Here is a 21,465-nt window from a genome sequence, read left to right as displayed (position 1 = left end):
TGAGGAGACCTTTACTTAAATATTATTGAGAGACAAGGCCCAACCCTAGCTTCTCAAACACTGGCTGATAGATTGCTCCAGAAGGTTCTGCCACTGAACACTTTGTGGGCCCTGCACTCCACCCACCCAGGAGGGACTGTGTCAAGAGCTCCCTTTGATGCCTGCTCCAGCAGGTGCATGTGCTAGGGGTGCCAGGCTGATGATTGGTGTCTTGGTTAAATAAGCATCTCTTTCCCACCATGGGAAGAGATAAAGGTGATTCTGAAACACACCCTTAAGTATGAGGAGTCAGGCACTATTAATTCAGTTCAGAGTGGATTTGTCTGAACTTGTGACAAAACCTGTTACCAAAGCTGTTCTTCTTCTCTCCTACGCTTCTCTCCAAGAAACCTCACCTGTTCTCTCCTGTGCTGGTGCCTGTTCCCCTGTAGCATGTCACTTACTGAAACTTCGAAGACCAAAAAGGGTGACCCTAGATTCACTCTGCCCACTGTCAAAGGGCCTTCCTGCAGTTCCTACAGCCACTTTTCTCATGCCCTGCTCTCTGTAGACCCCCTCCTCAACTCCCTCAGGCCTGTCCTGCCAACTACCAGTGTCCAGGAGACCTTTCACCTACAGAAACTTTCTGGTGAAGCCCTCTTAAGAGATCCTGTCCATCTCCCAATTTTCCTTTGCCTCCCTCCCACTGATGAACTGGGCTCTGTCCTCCCCTCTCATCTCCCTCTGCTCCATCCACCCCACAAGCCTCCCCTAAACCCTGTCCTCCTTCCTCTGCCATCCCACTCCTGCACATTTCTCCCCAAACTCTTCTCATACCACAGCATCTTCAGAATTCTGCCTCCTCATTCCAGACATAGCCTCAAACTCTTACAGGAATTGCTCTAACTCCAACTTGATCTACCCTGATCCCATACACCCCCATAAAAACTACTCACAAAACGCAGACCTGCTGAGACACTTCCTGAAAGCCACCATACAAGTCCCTTCCCTAATTCCTTCTCTTCCAGATCTACCCCTCCACATATTTCTCAGTATGTTTTCCTCTTTTTTTCCCTAGACACTATCCCAAACCCTCCTGTGAACAGTTTCTTTCCTAATTCCCTGCCATCCACATGAGTTTATGACCCCTCTCCACCCCCGCAAAAAATCTCATTGTCCCTTTCCTCCAACTCCCCTCTGCCTTCATGACGGCCCTGGCCATCCCTGAAAAACTCTCTAGGGCTCTGTCCTTCTTCTCTACCCCTGGACCCTTCTTCTAAGAGCCCTGGGGGGCCCACAACCCTGCCCCTTAGGCACCACCCTCCCCCACCCCAGCTCCCTTTGGATGGGTCTGGGCTTCTCTCCACTCACAAACTTCCCTGCAAAACACTTCTCAAGACTCTGGTCCATCCTTTTTTTCTCCCTTCTCATTCTCCTCCTTCCCCTCTTTTCCTGCCTTAGCAGGATGATAGATTTGGACCTGAGATCTTAGAAAACTAGTCCAACTTGCTCATTTTACAGATGAGGAAACAGCCTCAGAGAGGCTGTGACTTGTACAAGGTCACACAGGGTGACAGGCACACCTGGGTCTCTGACTCCAAAGGCTGTTTTTTTCACTCTGAGTCACACGACCCCCTCCTTACAAACCTCTGTCTTTACAGTCATTCACTCATCCTCCCACTCCTCTCCTCCGTTCCCCATGGCCATGTCTCTGGCCCTTCTCTTCCACTCCCACCTCTCTTCTCTTTCTCCTCCGTTCCCTCTCTACCTTCTCTTACACTGCCCCCTCTTCTTCACTCCTCCTCCCCCAGTCCTCTTCCACACCCTTCTGGCTCTAGTCTCCCCCTCCCCCTTTCCTCTCCCTTTCCTCCCCCTTTCCTCCCCGTTTCCTCCTCCGCCTTCTCCTTTTCCCTCCCCTCCACTCCAAGCCCCGCCTTTCTCCTCCTCCAGTCGCCCCGCCCCACTCCCTTCGCCGCAGTGGCGTCCCCAGAGCGCATGCTCCCCGGCGTGGCCGGGGGTGGTGTTTGTGCGGGAGGGGCCGAGGCACTAAGGGAAAGGAGGCAAGGTAAGGCGGTATTGGAAGCAAGGCCCCGGAGCGTGCGCGTGCGCGTGCTGATGGGGGGAGGGAAGGGGGATGAGGCTGTGCAGAGATGGCGTCCGCGCACGCGTGTGCGGGAGCGCGCCCTCTTGCCTGGGTCGGTTTTCCTCTGATTAGGGTCCCTTTTCCTTCCAACGCCTTCGAGGAGGCGGGGCGCGCGTGCGCATCCCGCCTCCCTCATACGGAAGGGGCGGGGAGCGGAGGACGAGGAGGAAGATAGCCTGGGCAGCCGAGGCGCGCACGAGGAGCAGCTGGGCCGGGTGGGGGAAGGGCAGGCAAGCGCGCGCGGAGTGGTGAGGGGGGGGTGCAGCCGCGGAGGCGCGGCCTGCGGGCGAGCGAGCGCGGGATAGAGGCGGGCGCGCGCACTAGCTTCCCCTCACTCGGTGGCGGCGTCTTTGTTCCGTGTGGAGAAGGGAGGACTCGGGAGCCAGCGAAGGGCCCTGGCCCCGGCAGAGGAGGGGGGAGCACTGGGGACGCGGTGCTGCCGACAGTGGCGGCTCCTCCCAGGTCCGGGTAAGGAACAAGGCCCTAGGGATGGGCGTTGGGGGAAGGGAGGGGGCGGTTGGTTTGAATGGAGAGGGGGGAGCGGGGGAGGGGGAAGGACCACACCGTCGCCTTGGGTCGCACGGGGGCTACGGCGGCGCCACGGGGTCAAGAAACCTCCGATCCCAGCTCTCACTCAGCAACCGAGTGGGGAGGGTTGGTCGGGCTAGGCCTGGCCTGGGCAGGGCCTGGGAGCTGGGACTGCGAGCGGGAAGCTGGTCTCAAGAGGGAGAGTGGAGGAGAAGCTGCTTGTAACCACAGCCCTTACGGACACCCCCCACTCGCGGGCCTCCTCAGTTTACCCTGTGGGCGCCCCCCCCTCCACTGCTTCCTCTTTCACACCTACCCCTCCCCCTGGCGCCGCCGCGGTGGACGCCTTTCTGGGACTCCGCGGGTCCCCGGGTGGGGGCGGGTCTTCTTTGCCCACCCTCACATCCCCACCCCCCGGATCTCTAAGCGCCGGTAGTCCCGGTTTGCTCTGTGGGTCCCTCCTTCCGAGGGGATGGGGGCGGGGGAGGGGAGAATGAGAGAAAGTGTGTGTGTGTATGTATGTATGTACGTGTATGTATATGTGTGTGTTGTGTGCTTGTGAGAGAGAAACACGGCGGGTGTGGAGCCCCCTGGGCCCCGCCGAGAACTCCGTCCCAAAGCGCTTGCCTCGCAATCATTGGGTCGTACGGGGCCAAGATCGGAGGGGAGTCGGGGGAGACGAGCGTGGGAAGCTGGCACCACGCGGGAAATTTCTCCGAGGCTTTCCAAACAGACACGCTGGTTCCCTTCTCTGCTGCGTGGGGAAGGGTCTCGACCGGTCCTCCCCTACCACCAGCCACCACCTTTGTTGTTAGAGCCCTCCCTCCTTAACAATAGACTGTTGTTAGAAAACGCTTTGGGAGCTTGCTTTTCTGGTTGCGGGAGTGAACCTTTGTTCCAAGTGCAAAATGGTTTAAAAAAAATAAAGTAAGAAACGGAGAACGTGTTGGATAATCAGGGGAGTGAGGGCTTTTTAAGCCCCTTGATGTTCAGTCAACTGAGCTAAAAAAGATCAACTCGTATCACCCCATTTTTTTTAATGGAAAGAAATTTTGTTTTAAGTTCTCTAGTGGCCCTAATGGTAAAGTTATTTCAGAATCTCGGTTGTGAAATGAGGTGAGTGAGAATGGGTTACTGAAAAGGGGAAAAAAAGAACTTTGATGTCTTTAAATATTTGTTAATTTCCCCCAAAACTATGTTCTATATAATTTTTTGTAAAGAAATGTAGGTATTCTATGAAAGTGCTTTGATGCCCCAGGTTTTAGGTATAGTGTTTTACTTTCTTTGTTCATGAGAAATTTTAGTTCAGAAAGAGAGTAAAAAAAATAAGTTCACCTTTCATGTGGGATGATACTTATAAAAAAAACACTTGGCACATAGGCACCACATATATTTGTATTCCCTTTTCTGGAAGATACAGGATTTTGAACTGGAAAATACCTTAGAGATTATATAGAGTAGACTAAACCTTATTTTACCGATGAGGAAACTAAAATTTTTACTGCTTTTTCATTTTTTATTTCCTTTTGAAGTGATAAAAGATCTTAAGAGAATTTTAAATTTTTAAATCCTAGAGCAGGATTTCTTAACCCTTTTTGTGTCATGAACCCTTTTGGCAGTCTGTCCCCTCAGAATAGTGTTTTTTAAATACAAAAAATACATAGGATTACAAAGGAAAGCAATTACATTGAAATAGTTATGGGGTGGCTAGGTGGCGCTGTGCATAGAGTACCAGCCCTGGAGTCAGGAGGACCAGAGTTCAAATTCACCCTCATATACTTAACACAAAAAACTAGCTGTGTGACCTTGGGTAAGTCACCTAACCCCAGTTGCCCTCCAAAAAGCAAAAAAGAAAGAAAGAAATACAGTTATCCAAAAAATGAAAACAAAACTAAACACCAAGTCCAAGACTTAGGTTAAGAACCTCTGCCTTAGATGTAATCTATTCCAACACCTTCATTCACTGGACAAATTTTTAATGTGCAACTACAGTCTAGATACTTTGAGGATAAAAACATAAGACATGGTAGAACTATGATATAATATAGTCTGTGCTACGAACTTTTTAAGAGTTCAGAGAAAGGAGAGTTAGCTCCCAACTGGGAAAGGAAAATGTCTTGAGGAGGTAGCATTTGAGTTGATGCTTGGAGAATATATAAACCTATGGCAGATATTGTAAAGAGGACATTCTAGGGAGGGTGACCTGCTTGAGCAAAGGTTTGGAGGTAGAAAAATTCAGAGTTCCTTTGGGAAATGATTAATAGTCTGTTTTGGATGCATTGTAGTACTAGATAATGGTGGATAATGGGTTGGAACCAGACTGTGGAACAGTCTTACAGTACCATGCTAAGGTAAGGAGTTAGTCCTTTATTCTATAGGCATTAATGGGAGCCATGAGCTATTTTGAGGAATCCAGTCTGTTAGAAGAATTGCAACTTAGAGTAATTTTGACAGTACGCATTATAATAGTCTGGGCAAGAGGTAATGAGGGCCTACTAGGCTGGTACCAGTGGGAATGGAAAAGAGAAAAGGCTAGGAGTGATGTCACAGAGATAGAATCAACAGAACTTGTTAACTAATTATATAAGGGGAATACGAGCTATCAAAGAAGGCTTTGGGTTTTCAGAGTGGGTGAGTGAGCCCCAAACATGGAATGACATGCCTGCCTAAGGGTCCACACAGGAGACATTGGTCCAGACTGAGAGAGACCCCAAGTCTCCCAACTCCTTAGCCAATTCTCTTTCTGAAACACCAAGGACTCTTTGGTGTGGTTGTATGGATGAATAATGCTTAGTTCAGAGGGTGGTGATATTTTTCCTTCCCTTGGCTTCAGCAAGTTCCACGGATTTAAGAATCTGTTTTTCTTTCTAAAGTTAAGCTTCTAAAAAAAATGCTGGAATTATCATTCCAGTTGTAAACTAGTCAAAGTAATATAGAGCAAACCTAGTCCTTGCATAAGCGGTATTTTAAGTGTCTCAACATAAGATTAAAATTTGTTACATTAACTACAGTGATTCCTCAGTCAGTCTATGGTGTACTTTGTCTTCTTACATACTTTTAAATTGATCAACTAGATAATATCACTGTTTTCTTATGTTTGGCTTTCAGTGCAGCATCATAAGATTGAATCATACCTAGATAATTTATATTATGACATTCCCTTTAGATTCCTGAAAGAAGCTGGTATTAGTTTGCATCATTTGTCTTGGTTTTTTTGTCCTTTCTGTAAGTGCCTCCATTCTGCAAATGTCACAATAAAAGATATCATAGATAACATGCACATCTGGCAAGCTGTTTTCAGTTACAAGGAAATAAAAACTGTTGAGCTTTACAGTATCCAAAGGTTAAAATGAATCTGACACTACACAGATAAGTAACATAACACATTTAAAATTTTTCAGTGATGCTGGATAAATTAGGGAGCACAGATTATCCACTTAACTAGCCATCAAATAACGAATACTACTTTCTTCCCAGATGTGTGTCTATGTGACAGACACGAGAGATAAAGGAGAGAGTATCATTGTTGTTCATTTGTTTCATGGCCCTGTTTTGGGTTTTCTTGGCAAAGATACTGGAGTAGTTGGCCATTTCCTTCTTCAGGCCATTTTACAAATAAGGAAACTGAGGCCAGACATCAAGAAACTGAAGTGGCACATCGAATGTCTGAGGTCAGATTTGAACTTAGGAACATGAATCTTCCTGACTCTAGACCTGGCACTCTTTATCAACTGAACCACTAGCTGCCTCATTATTAATACTATTCTCCACTTTTTTTCTTTTTTGCTTTTTGGAGGGGGGAAGGTAGGGCAATTGGGGTTAAGTGACTTGCCCAAGGTTACATGACTAGTTTTGTGTTAAGTGTCTAAGGCCACATTTGAACTCAGTTCCTCCTGACTCCAGGGCCAGTGCTCTATTCATTGTGCCACCTAGCCACCCCCTCCACATTTTTTAATAGAAAAGGAGGCCAGGGCTCTGAGAAGTTCAGTGATTTGCCTGATTATAGTCACTGCTCACAAGTGAGAGTCTGGATGCCTGGGAGTTTCTTCCAGCATTCTATACACTCCACCTTGCTGCCTCTAAATTCTTATCACCTAAGTGTACTTTTGGGGTTCTGTCAGTCTATTTTATAACTTCTTTCCTGTTGAAATTAGGCCCTGCACCAGGGTAATTTTTTTCTTTTTTTGCAAGGCATTTGGGGTTAAGTGACTTGCCTAAGTCACACAACTAAGTGTGTTAAGTATCTGAGGCTGGAGTTGAACTCAGGTCCTCCTGACTCCAGGGTTGGTGCTCTATTCACTGTATCACCTAGCTGCCCCCAGGGTAATTTTTACTGAGCATCACTGTTTATTGTATTGTAGTTGTATAGTATTTAGTTCGTAAAATGCTTTGTAATCATTTGGATACATTCCTGCTTTTGCAAGTTATTTCACTTCTCTGGACCTGAATTTTCTTATCTACATGAGGGGGTTGAACTTGATCTCTAAGGTCTCTTCCAGTTCTCAATCTGTGATCTTAGATCAAATGATTTATAGCTGGAAATTGAGACCCTAAATTAGAGAGATAGGTTAATACAGTCCTTTGTTATGTTTTTGGCATAAAGTAGTGTGCTTATCCATTTGTATTGTGTACTAGAAGTTTGACAAAAATACTTACTATAATATGGGAAAGTCTCAAAATGTTAACTAGTTCTATGAAAGTAAATCAATCAAGCATTTAACATCTCTGTGTGCCAGGCACTGTGTTAGATACTGGAGAGATAAAGAAAAATAGAGTCCTTTCCTTCAAGGTGCTTAGATTCTAAAGGGGTAGATAACATATTCCTATACAAGACATCTGTTTTAAAAATGAAACCATAGGCATGTTAATTTGCTAGATCTTTTGTTACTGGTTTCAGTGTTGATAATGTGGTCTTCAAACTTTTTTGATCACACACCCCACCAGTAAAAAAACAAAATAGCTCTTACCTTCATTATGTGTGTATTTTAATGAAAGTTTGTATACATGTCTTACTGTGCTAATAATTATGTACATCATAAGATTTACACAAAAAGATATTTCAAAAGAATGCTATAAAGATAAAATCATTTTTAATCCTAGAGTTAATAGGGAGCCATTGGAGTTTGTTAAGTAAGGGAATGACGTGGTCAGACTTGTGGTAAAGAAAAGGGGGAAAGCATTTATATAACATCTATATATAACATTTTTCTAGTCACTACACCACTAGCTGCCTCTGCAGGAAAATGACTAGCAATTGGGTGAAAGATGGAGGGAAGAGACTCAAGGCAGGAAAACATTTGAAATAGTCCAGACAAAAGATGAAGAACTGAATGAAGGTGGTGACAGTGTAAGTAGAGAAGAGATAGATATGAGAGATGTTATAGAGATGAAAATAACAGGATTTATTAGCTGTTTGGTTAACCAAATGTGGTGAGTAGAAGATGCGCACGTTGTGAACCTAAGTGACTGGAAGGATGGTGATACTTTGGACAGAGAGAGGGAAGTATAGAAGAGAGGTAGGTTTTCTTTTCTTTTCTTTTTTTGCTTTTTTGGAGGGAGCAAGGTAGGGCAGTTGGGGTTGACTTGTCCAAGGTCACACAGCTAGTTTTGTGTTAAGTGTCTGAGGCTGCATTTGAACTCAGGTCCTCCTGACTCCAGGGCCAGTGCTCTATTCACTATGCCACCTAGCCACCCCCAGGTTTTAGTGAAAGATCTATAATGAGATTTCATCTTATGTAACTCATTTGGGGAAGCAACATATGATGGGTTTGCTGGAGTTTGAGTTTCCTCAATAGTACCAGCACAGTTGCTGCTGTTTTGAAAGATGTCTCCTTACCTTAGGTTATATCTGCTCTTCTTAGAGCTGCCTAGCCAGATGCCAGGCTCGGAAGAGGAAGTTGGAAGTTTGCATAGAGAGAAGAGTAGAATGAGGGAATATTGGGGAATAAAGAGTATATTTGGTTCTTTCAGATAAATCTTATGATTGGCCATGGCTGGGAGAATGAGATGTGAGATAGCCCAATTTCTCACTTTCCAATTGGTTGATCTTTGGGGTCAGACCATGGCCCTAACTTGGATACCACTGACTTAGACTACTCTACTATTGATTAAGTCATGTTACCTTATATGTTTTGAACTTTGTTTTTGAATGTTGACATAGAAGTTGCTATGTGAAATATTCCCTAATGTTGTTAATAATCTTGACTTAGAGAACATTTTATAAGTATCAATTTTTTTCTGTCTTTTTGCATATGCATCTGAAATCTTCAAGTCAGTGACTGCCAAGTTTAAGTATACTTTCAATTCTTGAGTATCTCCTTTTTTCCCCTCCCCCACAGGAGCATTTTCAAATTATATTATTATTCCTTAAATGCTTTGTCACTACTTTGTTTAGTTGATTCGATTAAAACAAGTATTATATTTTTGAACCTCTACAAAATTCCTACTTGTGTACCTCACAGTGACATGGAGGTGACTAGCTTCTTGGTGGCTAAGCAGAAAGCCTTTAAGTATAGTGCCAGAGACTGTCTATTGTCCAAGAAACAGTTCAGGTTAAGAGGAGAAATTCTTCCCTAACTTGTATTTGTCCTTCATTCTCAAAGCGGACCATGACATCAGGGAGATGATGACATGCCTTGCTGTTGATTTTGATTTGAGTGAGGGAGGGCTGTGCAAGGTTACCAGCCTCACTTTCTCCTCCAGAGCCATCAGCTTGCCCGACCACCAGACAATGAATTATTTAACCACCAAAATCCATTTGTTCACAAAAATATAAAATGACAGCAAGTTACCCTCACAGGGCATATTCTTTAAAGATAAGATTTTTAAACCATCTATAACCATTTATTTAATTGTTAATATTCTTAATGTGACATCTTGGTGTGTTGGCGGCCATTAGGTTTATATACTAATAGAGGAATTGGACCATGTAAATCCTAAGATTCCATTAAACAATCTGACTCAGAATACCTAAATTTCCAAAATGTTTTAAGGTTTTCAAAACACTTCTCAGTTACCTTGGGAGGTAACTCAGAAACTAGTATCCTTGTTTTATGGCAGACTAAGACTAAGAGAAGTGAAGTACTTTGGCCAAGTTCATGTTGGGGTAACAAGTGAGAAGCAGGATTAAAACCCAGGGCTCTTCTGATTTCATCTCCAGTGATATATACTATCTCCTGCTGCTTCAGAGAAGGCATGGATGGCTCGGCTCTATTGTTAGAGAAGAAATTGGTGGATTTCTGACCTTTCAAAGTATGTTTTTGAAATATAGGAATTTGAGTTCCTCTTCCATGAAATATGTGTAACATAAAACTGTACAGTTTGATTATTAAGCAATAATAAGCATTTTTTTCCATTTGTTAGCAAGATAATTAGTACATTCATTTAAAATACATTTTTGGAATATTAATAGCAGCTCTTGTTGTGGTGGCTAAGAATTGGAAATCAAAGGGATACCCATCAATTGGGGAATGGTTAAAAAAATTGTATATTGATTGTATTGTAGTATAAGAAATAACAAGCAGGATAATTCAGGGAGGACCTTTTTGTACAAAAATATTTATAGCAGCTCTTTTTGTTGTGGCTAGGAAATTGAGGGAATGCCCATCAGTTGGGGAATGACTGAACAAGTTGTGGCATATGATTGTAATGGAATATTATTATGCTACAAGAAATGGCAATTTCGGAAAATACTGAAAAGACTTACATGAACTGGATACAAAGTGAAGGTAGCAAAACCAGGAAAACATTGTACACAGTAACAGCAGTATTGTGCAATGAAGAATTGTGAATGAATTAGCTCAGGGGTGGGGAACATGGGGCATTGAGGCCGTCTAGGTCCTCAAGTGCCACCCTTTGACTGAATCCAGACTTCACAGAACAAATCCCCTTAATAAAAAAATTTGTTTTGTGTAACTTGGACTCAGTCAAAAGGCCACACCAGGGACCTAGAAGGCCACAGCTTCAAGGCTGTAGGTTCCCCACCCTTGATTAGTTATCCTAAGCAATATGATGGTCCTAGACAATCCCAAAGGACTCATGATGAAAAACACTGACCCCTGCCAGAGAAGGAACTGATGTCATCTGAATACAAACTGAAGTTTTTCCTTCCTTCCTCCTTCCTTCCCTTTCTCTTTATTTTTTTGTTTCAGTTTTCATGCACAAAATGTCTAATATGGAAATGTTTTACATGATTCCATATATATAACCTATATCAGATTGCTTATTGCCTCAGGGAGGGCTGGATTTGGAACTCGGAACTTAAAAAAGAAGTTGAACGTTTGAAAGTGTTCTGACATGTAATTGGGGGGAAAATAAAACGTTTAAAAGGAGGAGGAGCTAAAAGTTCAGCAAAACTAACCCAGCACATCAACCCAAGCTGACACAATATATGTAATTTTCCTCACCTGTAATCTTCCACCTTTGGAAAGAAAGGAAAGAGATGTATTTTCTTGATTCTTCTCAAGGCTCCATTGACCTCTCCAACATTATAATTACATGTTGGTCAATTATGTTTTCTTGTTCTTTACATTTGTATTGTTGTAGCCACTGTATTGTTTTTCTGTTTCTGCTTTACTTTGCACCATTTCATATAAGTTTTCCATAGCACCTTCATTTTCTAATTTTCAAGTCTTTTATTCTTAGAATTTTGCCATAAGGCATTAGAGGTGAGAGTATAAAGTTTAGAGTAATTTAAAAATATATAACATTTCATATTCTAATAAAAATAAATTTCCTCATTAGTTCAGAACACCAAGAGACAGTTTTAGTTGAAAAAACCCACAAATTTAAGAGCTGTGAGAAAATAAAAAGCTACTTAGGGGGAAGATAGGAGAAAAACTCTATACTTCAGTTAGATTTTGAGGGATAAAGAGGTGTATTCAGTTCCCCCTCCTCCAATATTATTGGTAAATATAGGACTTATGCATGAACATCTTATTAAAATGATGAAGATTTGCTTGATTTAAATTTTACCCACTACTTATTTCTATAGATTTCATCCTTACTGGTTACACTGGTAATTTTTAAAGTGATAGATTTCATTTTTACATGAGCTTGTTAAGAGTTTGAAAGATATCTACATATAAAAAGAAAGTATCCCATTGGTCTAGGCCAAGGGTGGGGAACCTTTGACTTCAAGACCACATGTGGCCCTTTGACTTAATCCATACTTCATGGAATAAATCCCTTAAAAGGATTAATAAAAATAAAAATCCCCTAGACTGTAGACAGAGGGTGAGGTAATTGGGGTTTGTTTGTTTTTTGCTTTTTGGAGGGCAGTTGGGGTTAAGTGACTTGCCTGAGGTCACACAGCTAGTTTTTGTGTTAAGTGTCTAAGGCTGAATTTGAACTCCTGACTCTAGGGTCCTCCTGACTCTAAGGCCAGTGCTGTATTCACTGTGCCCACCTAGCCACCCCAGTAATTGCTTTTTAAAAGAATATTAGCTTTTCTTCACTGGTTAGTTGAGAGCTCCAAGGTGTGGACCGATTATTCATTAATTTGCATGTAAAGGTGAAAATTATTTTAGAAAACTGGTAGTTGTTGAGAGGGGAGTAACTTGCATTTGCTTTTGTCTCTTTGAGGACATAGCAGACATTTAAGGTATAGTATTTCCAGAATCTTAGCATTGTGACTTATCATAGAGGAAATTGTACTTTTCATTTCAGTATTATTTGTATGTATGACCACTTACATTAAGCATAAAACCTACTTTATTTGCAAGTTACTTAATTTGCTCATCTGAGAGTGCAGTAGTGAGTAAAACATGAAAATTTAGACCAGGAAGAGTCACTAAAATGGCTCTTTAGGAAAGGGAATTATATCCTGACTCCTACTTTTTTTGTAACTCAGTAGCTTAGAATACACAGTTAAATATTTGTTGACCAGAAACAAATTACTCCTTTGGGTGTTTTAAAGTTCACATTTTACTATTATGTCATGGACCATTGGTCCAAGAAGCAGGTGGCAGTAAAGCAATGAATGATGTTTTTTTCTTCAACCATCATTTGTCAGGGGTGCAGTTATTAAATGTTTGTCACCCAGCTCAAGTGTAAACTCTTTTTTTTTTTTAAAGCAATTGGGGTTAAGTAACTTGCTCAAGGTTACACGGCCAGTTATTTCTGGGTGTGGTGCTGAGTATCTGAGCCCAGATTTGATCCAGGTCATCCCGACACTGGAGCTGGTGCTCTTGCTCGCTGAGCCACCTGGCTGCCCCTCAAAAATAAAATAAACTCTTATGGGATGCCTTTCCCAATCCTCCCAGTTAGTCCAGTTGGGTATGCTCCTCCCCCCCCCCAATGCTTTATACTTAAAGTATTCTTTCTATATTATATACATATATATCTGTGTACAAGTTGTTTGTCTCCCCAAAAGGAATATAAGCTCTTTGAGGACAAAGACTTCAATATTTTTGTCTGTGTCCTGATAATCATTAAATATCATATTTTGGCCAAAGTCTGAATTAATCAAACAGATTGTTCTCCCTTGCCTTCTGTGTCAGTAAGACACCGGAAATTAGATGGGGCTGGAGACAGGATTCCCCCTTATCTTGGGAGAAAAACAGATACCCTGCCCTTTTGTTGTCAATTTGCATTTAACTTCTTTCTCATATATAGATGGTAACAAATGGAAATCATAAAGTTTTGTGACATGGTCATCCTGACTTGGGATGGTTCTAAAATGTATAAAAACTCTTTTGATTGATCTTTTCATCAGTCGGGACTCAACTCCTGGCTCCTTGTGCAAGTACCGATAGCTTTAAGGGAATAACAAATGTTGTAATTTTATATTACCCTTTGTTTGTCTCCTTTAACCAAAACTTTAGATGTCGACAATCCCTAACACCTAACCATTGTGCCCAGCAAGTAATAGACCCTCAATAAATGAATTATCTTGTGACATTTAATTGAAATTATAAGGCAACAGATAATCCCTCTTTCTAAATAAAAAAAAAATGATAGAGTGCTCAGGTTGTTCAAGTTCTCCCAAGAGTTGTTACTAGAACCTAAGCACCAGTTCTCGTTCTTTAAGTGTCACACTGTAACCTCTATACAAAACAATTATTTCTAAGCATCATTGAAATAAAGTGATAAATGGTTCCCTGTGCTAAATATATTAACATATTTTGTATCTGTTAATGTGGTATTTTTTTCTATCTAGGTTGTAATAAGAAAACATTGTAATTTATCATGACAAGTGTTCTTCCTTGCTGAAATACAGTTCCTTTGAAATGTAGATTAAGGTCTCTCCTCTAGAATGATGAGAAAATCCAACAATTGCTCATAAGGTACAGTTTTACCACCTTTTTAAAATAAAGTAGATTAGCATACACGTGCTAGGTTAATCCTTCTATTGCAGGATGACCCTTATACTCTACAGAGGTATATTAAGTGCCCGTTCTTGTGTGCAAGATACTATGCTAAGTACTGGGAATATAAAAATAAATGTAGCTCACATCCTGTACCCTGGAACTTTCTCCTCTACTAGGGAAGAAAGACAGACATACAAATGATAATACACTGAATGGTGAGAATCAGTTCAACAAACTTTAATTATCTGCTACCACCAAATACTCCTGAATGTACTGGAGATACAAAGAAAAGCTACTGGGCACCCAAATATAGATATTCATAGACTTTGCCTTCCATTAGTTTATGTTCAATTGGGAGAATACAGTAGCTAACAATTCAATGGAAAATAATTTGAGGAGGGAAAAGAGATGGAGAAAACTTCTTAAAGGAGAATAGCCCCCTGAGCTGAGCCTTGAAGAAACATAAACGTGCCTGGCTCATACTGGCTGCTTAGGTAGTCATGTTCTAATAAAGCCTTGTTGAATTGAAAAAAGATTCTGTAAAGTAGAATAACATGAGAGGGTATTTCAGGCATGGACTTGTCAGTAAACACTTATTAGGTTCCTATTATGTGTTAGGTAGGCACTGTGCTAAATTCTAAGTATACAAAAAAAAAAAAAAGACAAGACTATCCTGGCCCTTAAACTCAGGTATCAAGTCTAATCAGGAGGCATCTGTTAAGTGCCTATTTTGGGTCTCCCCCCCAATAATATTTTTCTCTTTTCCTTCTCCCCAAGACAGCAAGCAATGTAGGTTATACATGTGTAATCATATTAAATATATTTCCACATCAGTCGTGTTGTGAAAGAATCAGAGCAAAAGGGAAAAACCACAAGAAAGAAAAAACAAAAAGAAAATAGTGTACTTAAGTCTTCATTCAGACTCCAAAGTTCTTTCCCTGGATGTGGATAGCATTTTCTGTCATGAGTCTTTTGGAATTGTCTTAGATCATTGCATTGCTGAGAAGAGCCTAGTCTATTAAAGTTGGTCATAACACCTACTTTGAAACAGGCACTGTGCTAAGTGCTGGTGATAAAAAAGATATCCCATCCTCATGGAGCTCACAGTCTAATGGGTAAGATATCAAGCAAATAAATATATAGAAATGAGCTACGTACAGGATAAATAGAAAATAATTTAGAGAGGTTGGGAAAGAGAAGATGAGATTTTACCTGGGGCTTCAGGGAAACCAGGAAGCTTGTACAAATGCACAGCAGTGGGATTTTAAAGTGTTGAGCTCGAGGAACACTCAAAGCCCAATTTGGTCAGAGACAATGCATTAATTAAGGGAATTAGTACGAAATAAAAGGGGAAAGCTAAGTTGGAGAAAACTCTGGAGAATCATAAATGGCTGGGGGTCCTTTGTTTTATTCCAGGAGTAATAGGCAACCACAGAAACTTTGTGATCAAAGTAACAAGGTCAGAACTGGACTTTAGAGATTGTTTTGGCAGCTTGTGGAAGATACATTTTTCATCTTTGTACTTTGTACTTGTGTGACCTTAGGCAAAGAATTTCACCTCTCCGCCTTTAGTTTCTTCAAATGTAAAATGAATAGTTTAGGCTGCATGGCCTCTGGGATCCTTTCCATATCTAAATCTATGAAGCAGTGGAACTATTTATTTGTATGCTTTTGAATTCCTTAAGCAAAATGTAAGTAGGCATTTAATAAATGTTTGTTGGTCAGAATTAGATTTTAAAAGATTAATTAGAGAAAACTTTACTTCTGAGCCTATGAGCTAATTTGTAAAAGAGTTCCCTTTAATAAGAAATTTTCTTTTGGGTTAAAGGAATACAATAATACCTGGTTAGTAGTTCCCTGCCTATCCAGAACAGACAACAGATGCATTGGAATCCCTAGTATGAAGTATATGAGAAAAGGATTAGTGAAGGGGGGGGCGGGGAAGAGTCACAGCCATCTCAATACTAAAAGGTTATTATGAGAATGATGATAAATTTAACTCTTTCCAGTAAAGGGCTGGGCAGTGGGCTGTGGGCTCCAGTTTCTTAAGGAAGATTAGTTAGCTAGAATGAAGATTTTATTGATTCTGTAGGTTGTTGGATGCTGAAACTTAGCAGTAAAGGAGATTGTGAAATTATCCTTTTCTGGAGAGCTTTATGATCAGGAATCTGTTAAATGCAGTTCATTGTAAAAGCAAGGATTGAAGTAACCTTTGAGGTCCCACCCAGCCACCAAATTCTAGGCACATCTGTCTCTTGGTTGAGTAATGGTAGGCTAGGAAATTATTTGTAATTGCTTCAGTATTCCATTTGAAGAATTGCCCTCTCCTCTTCATCTCAAAGGAAGCTTGAAACATTGTCTTCCTACATGTCTTTGTTTTTCCCTCTCCTAAGCCCTATGGAATTAAAAAAAAAATTTTTTTATGGCTTTTTGGAGGGAGGAGAGCAGGGTGATTAGGGTTAAGTGACTTGCCCGAGGTCACACAGCTATTATATGTTAAGTGTCTGAGGTCATATTTGAACTCAGGGCCTCCTGACTCCATAGCCAGTGCTTCACTGCATGCCACCTAGCTGCCCCCATCCCTACATACTTTGTAATGATTGTTTTACATGAAGCACTTAAAGTCCTCAATTTAAAATCTGTATTTGAAGCCCAGCCCAACAGTTTAACTCGGAAGAGTTTTATGTTCTGTTTCTTTATTTCTACCTTTATAATATTATGTGTGTGTGTGTGTTTTCAGAAATATGTCAGAGCATTATAACCAGAAAGAAATATGCTTTCCTAAGTGAACTAACTATTTCCCTGTGCTAGTGTGGTCTGATAGTTCAGAAATGGCATTTGAAAAAATCTTTCATGGGAATCTGTGTTCCTTAAACTGCCATCAGTTGTTTTTTTTAATCTCTGAGAAAAGAAATCTATTGACAATATCCATAGTGAGCTGGGGTTAATTTACGGGAGTGCTTCCCCCCCCCATACTTAGAACTCTGTAGTATATATACCACTAAACTGCAAATTTCATCAGTGACAGTATTCCCTCCCTTTGAAGGGGAGGAAGAGGAGTGCTGGGAATACAAACCAAGTTGTTTTTTTTTTAATTGTTGCCCAACTGCATGCTAGGAATGACAGCCAGGTCCCCATCTCGTATTCCTATAGAATATTTTCTCGTGTGCGGTTAGGTGGGGCAGAGAATAGAACACTGGCCCTGGAGTCAGGAGGACTTGAGTTAAAAAAAGACACTTGAGAACTAGCTGTGTGACCTTGGGCAAGTCACTTAACCCCAATTGCCTTTCATTCCCCTATCCAAAAAAAAAGGAATATTTTCTTTCTGTGATACACTTTGTTATTAAAGATCTGAGTTGTTAGCTGGCTATTGATTTAAGACTTTGACTTGCAGCATAGCATAGCCCTTCTGAAGGTATAGAAACCATAGTTGTAACTTAGTGTTCATTCACTTCTCAATATTCCCATTCAAATTATTACTTTTTTCTCTATTTCTCAGTTGCAATTTTCTCTCTGTGGCCTAGAGGGAACATGGTATTGATGGTAATAATTGACTACATAACATTTTTAGCAAAGTGCTTTGTAAAAACACGTGCTCATTGAAGGTGAAGAGAGATCTGATGAGATGTTTTTATAATTCTGAAGTTCTTAAAAAAAATGCTTTCCTAAGAACCCTGTGTGGTAAAGAGTGTAAGAATTATTATCCTTGTTTAATAGATGGCAAGGCTCAAAAAATTGAAGTGACTTACTCATGATCTTACACTTTTTAAGTGTCTGTGGTGATACTTATTAATACTCCACGCCCTTCTGTTCTAGTCCCTAGAGGGATTTTCACTTTGACATAACTCCTTAGTTCTCCCATCTGTAAATGTGAATACTATTCCCCAGGGCTGCTGTTGTATGGCTTCATTTAGTAAAGATTTAAGATCTTTGGATTAAAAATGGTAAGTACCAATGGTGCTGTGACATTTCTTGCCTTCTTGCCATCTACTCTTTTGGCTGTGGTTGGCACCATTCCACACAGGCCATGTATGCTCTATTCTTGATTCCTAGCCAACTTTCCCATTTATACTGAAGAGAATATGCAAGCTATGGACTATATCACTTTCATTCCTGGATCTTATATGCCCATTTTGACCTCATGGCTCAGATCAGAAGAAGGATTTGGGTTTGAGAATTTACAGGAGATTAGCACTCTGGAAGCTAGTGTAAGCATGAACTTTATTATTTACTGTATAACTCAGCAAGGAGATGCAAAAACTGAGGAAATATACACTATAAGGCAACATGAAGAAATTCAGCCACATCACATTCACTCATGTTAGGGAGAAAAGTACAATGGAAAAATTTTGGTGGGAATACATGTTCAGAATGGGATCTCAGCAGGGAAGTTTTATACTTTAAAGATGATTTTGGTTGAAAGCAGGTAATTAATACAAAATATTGGAGGGGACATTCCTAATAAGACCTGGGTATGGTAGGGAGATTTTCTGGGTCTTTTATTCATATCAGATTTAGGTGGATGAGTTCACTAATTGGAACCATAAATTGGATGAGGGCCCAAATCTGTAATGAGAGATCCCAGAAATGGGTGTTTGCATGCTTACAGTGACTGGGAATTTTGTTCAGTCAGGAGCTATGATCATTTACATGTTTGTTTCAGGGTCTGAATGAGTCATGACAATGGAAGGGTATAGGCTGTCTTTCATTGCTAATATGATTATGGCAATTAGGATCACTTTAACCTAAATTACTCCACATTTGAGTTCTCTCACTTATACTACAGCATCAATCTATTTTTTAAAATAACAATTATTACATTATTATGCCTCTGTTATAACACCCCCAACACCATTTGGGTAGTTTGAACTTTAAAACTACTTTCCAGACCTTTGAGATACCATTTTCCCTACTGCGTTTCCTAATAAAGACTTGTGCTGAGCTTGGCGCCAAGAAGAGGAGCTAGTCGGTCAGGGGGTAGGGGGGGTGGAGTAGTGGGGCCGCGCTCGCTGCTACTGTTGTTGCTACTGCTTCGTCCGCCGGCATGATCGGACAGAAGACCCTCCACTCCTCCCCCAGCGCCCCCAGGAAGCGGCCTAGAAGCCAGTGGACCCCGGCACGGAGGCGGTGGTGGAGGAGAGCGAGGATGCTTCACAGGTCAGCCCGGCCAGGAAGAGCCTGCCCAAAGACGAGCCCTGAGCCCGGAGCAGTTGGACCGGATCCAGAAGAACAAGGCAGCCGCCCTGCTTTGGCTCACCTGCAACATCCCCGCGGGCTTCGGGGAGAGCTGGAAGCGGCAGGCAGCTCAGCGCGGAGTTCGGCAAGCCCTATTTCATCCAGCTAAAGGGATTTGTTGCAGAAGAACGAAAACGTCATAACCATCTACCCACCTGCAGACCAAATCTTCACCTGGACACAGCTGTGTGAAATCAGAGATGTCAAAGTGGTCATCTTGGGACAGGACCCATATCACGGACCCAACCAAGCTCACGGACTCAGCTTCAGTGTTCAGAAACCTGTTCCATTCCCTCCCAGCCTGGAAAACATTTATAAAGAGTTGTCCATAGACATCGAGGGCTTTGCTCATCCCGGTCATGGAGATTTGTCTGGATGGGCCTCCTCAACGCCGTGCTCACCGTCGGAGCCCACCAGGCCAACTCCCATAAGGAGAGAGGCTGGGAGCAGTTCACCGACGCAGTCGTGTCTTGGCTGAATAAGAACTCGAATGGCCTCGTCTTTATGCTCTGGGGGGCTTATGCTCAGAAGAAAGGCCCCTCCATTGACAGGAAGCGCCACCACATTCTGCAGACCGCCCACCCCTCTCCACTCTTTGTCCATAGAGGGTTCTTCGGCTGCAGGCATTTCTCCAAGACCAATGAGTTGCGAAAGAAGTCTGGCAAGAAACCGATTGATTGGAAAGCACTCTGAAGCAGTTGATGCCAAGCTGGGGGAGGATCTGTCCTTTTTGGTTGTGAAAAGCTCTTTGTGGGGGTCTGGGGTGGGGGATTCATAGAAGGCAAAGTCTCAGGAAATAGGTGTCAGGGCACCTTTGTGGTTACCAAAAAACAATGCACCTTTGTAATCTATTTGGCCAAAAAAGTCTAGTTTGTATTTGGTGGCTCACCCTGGACGTTTAGTCTACCTGGTCAGCTTGGGTCATCATAGAATGGCTTGTTGTTTTATTAAGATGCTTTGAATTCACTGTGATTAGAAAGGAAAATGTTATTCTGCACCACCAAGATTTTCTTTTAAGCTCTGGAGTCATTAGCAGGAGGAAAATTACATCTGGACGCTTAAGGGAGTAGGAGAGAGAGGTGGACACATAGTTCCAGAGGTTTGGGGTATTTTACCTCTCTGGTGGTGAGGGAATCCCAAGGTAAAGAGGGAGGAGCCTCTTACTTATGCTGAAAGGTTGGCAGGATGATACTACCTTTGCTGGGATCACTCACAGAGTTCCGAGGTGGGAGAAGAGAAGGGGTTCCGTGGGGTTTTTTTGTTTTTGTTCTTTTAACCAAGATTCCAAATTTGAGATGTTTGCTATCGAGCATTTCAAAATGCCAGCCACAAGTTGTTAAAGTTTCTTCTCTTTTTTCTTGCCTAGTCCCTTTTTCCATTGAGATAACAGAATCAATGGGTGGCCAAGTTCTTGGACAGCCCTAGAATGCATACTGATCTTCCTCTGTAAAGTAACAAACATTCTGGTGCCTTAGCCTCCAAGCCTTGGCTCAAACCTTCACTGTGATTCAATCATGTCTGTCATTTTGGGGTTAGGAGCTAGGAACTTGAGGAGCTGGGAGAGAAGAGGGTAGGTTTTTTTTTCTTTCATAGAAAAAATTCCTTTATTATAAACTTGTCTCACAGTTGGGACTTTTTCAAAGTAGTGCTGTTTATAAGAGACTTCATTTTTATGGACTATAAAATCAGTTTTATGTTTTTGTAATATGAAAAGGTTCTGCTGTGCTTTTATTTTTTTTTTTGCCACTGATGCAAGCTGACTTTTTTAGCTTTTTATTTTTGTAGGGGTGTACATGTATATGAATCATCCATTAATGGGATATTTTGTTAAGGCCAGCCCTGGTTTATGCTGTTGTGGGTGCTGTTGGCTGATTTTGGTAATAAAAGCTGATTTAATTCTTAAAAAAAAAAAGAGACGTGCTGAGTTTTAAATAACTAAAATACTTGAAGAATCACTGAGCCACCTGTCCTCTTCTAAGCAATTGGGGTTAAGTAACTTGCTCAAGGTTAGACAAAGGTGTTTCTGGGTGGATGCTAAGTGTCTGAGCCCGGATTCGATCCCCCAGGTCATCCCAACACTGGGACCAGGTGCTCTAACTTGCTGTGGTACCTGGCTGCCCCAAGAATTGGATATTCTTACTTGAATGAATTTTTAGTAATTCTTTTTTCCTCCACCTTTGTTTTAAGTAATCTTCCATAAATGTCCCCAAGACTACGTGGTTAGAGTATGTTCTTCCTTGTACAGGTAAATCATAGGCCCAATCCCTGTCT

At 41.7% G+C, this 21,465-nt stretch overlaps 1 protein-coding gene and 1 pseudogene across 5 annotated transcripts in view; both read left to right on the top strand.

Annotated features, from left to right (window-relative positions):
• Window positions 1-2,305: 2,305 nt before the first annotated feature.
• SMARCA4 (SWI/SNF related BAF chromatin remodeling complex subunit ATPase 4) overlaps window positions 2,306-21,465 on the top strand; it is a 129,044-nt gene continuing 109,884 nt past the window's right edge. For 2 of the 5 annotated variants that reach the window (XM_069083044.1, XM_069083043.1), the window contains exon 1: window positions 2,307-2,590. The gene's annotated coding sequence lies outside the window, so the exon portion shown is untranslated. Of the gene's footprint in view, window positions 2,591-21,465 lie in introns of all 5 variants that reach the window. The other 3 variants (XM_069083047.1, XM_069083046.1, XM_069083042.1) reach the window with 2 other exon arrangements.
• On the top strand, window positions 2,679-21,106 carry LOC138157459 (uracil-DNA glycosylase pseudogene; annotated as a pseudogene).

The sequence above is a fragment of the Petaurus breviceps genome, unplaced genomic scaffold (genome assembly GCF_028583685.1).
Source record: "Petaurus breviceps papuanus isolate PSGF00001 unplaced genomic scaffold, PetGlider_PUasm1.0 172, whole genome shotgun sequence".
NCBI lineage: Eukaryota > Metazoa > Chordata > Mammalia > Diprotodontia > Petauridae > Petaurus > Petaurus breviceps.
Note: the sequence above shows the minus strand (reverse complement) of the source record. Positions and strands in the feature narration are given on the sequence as shown.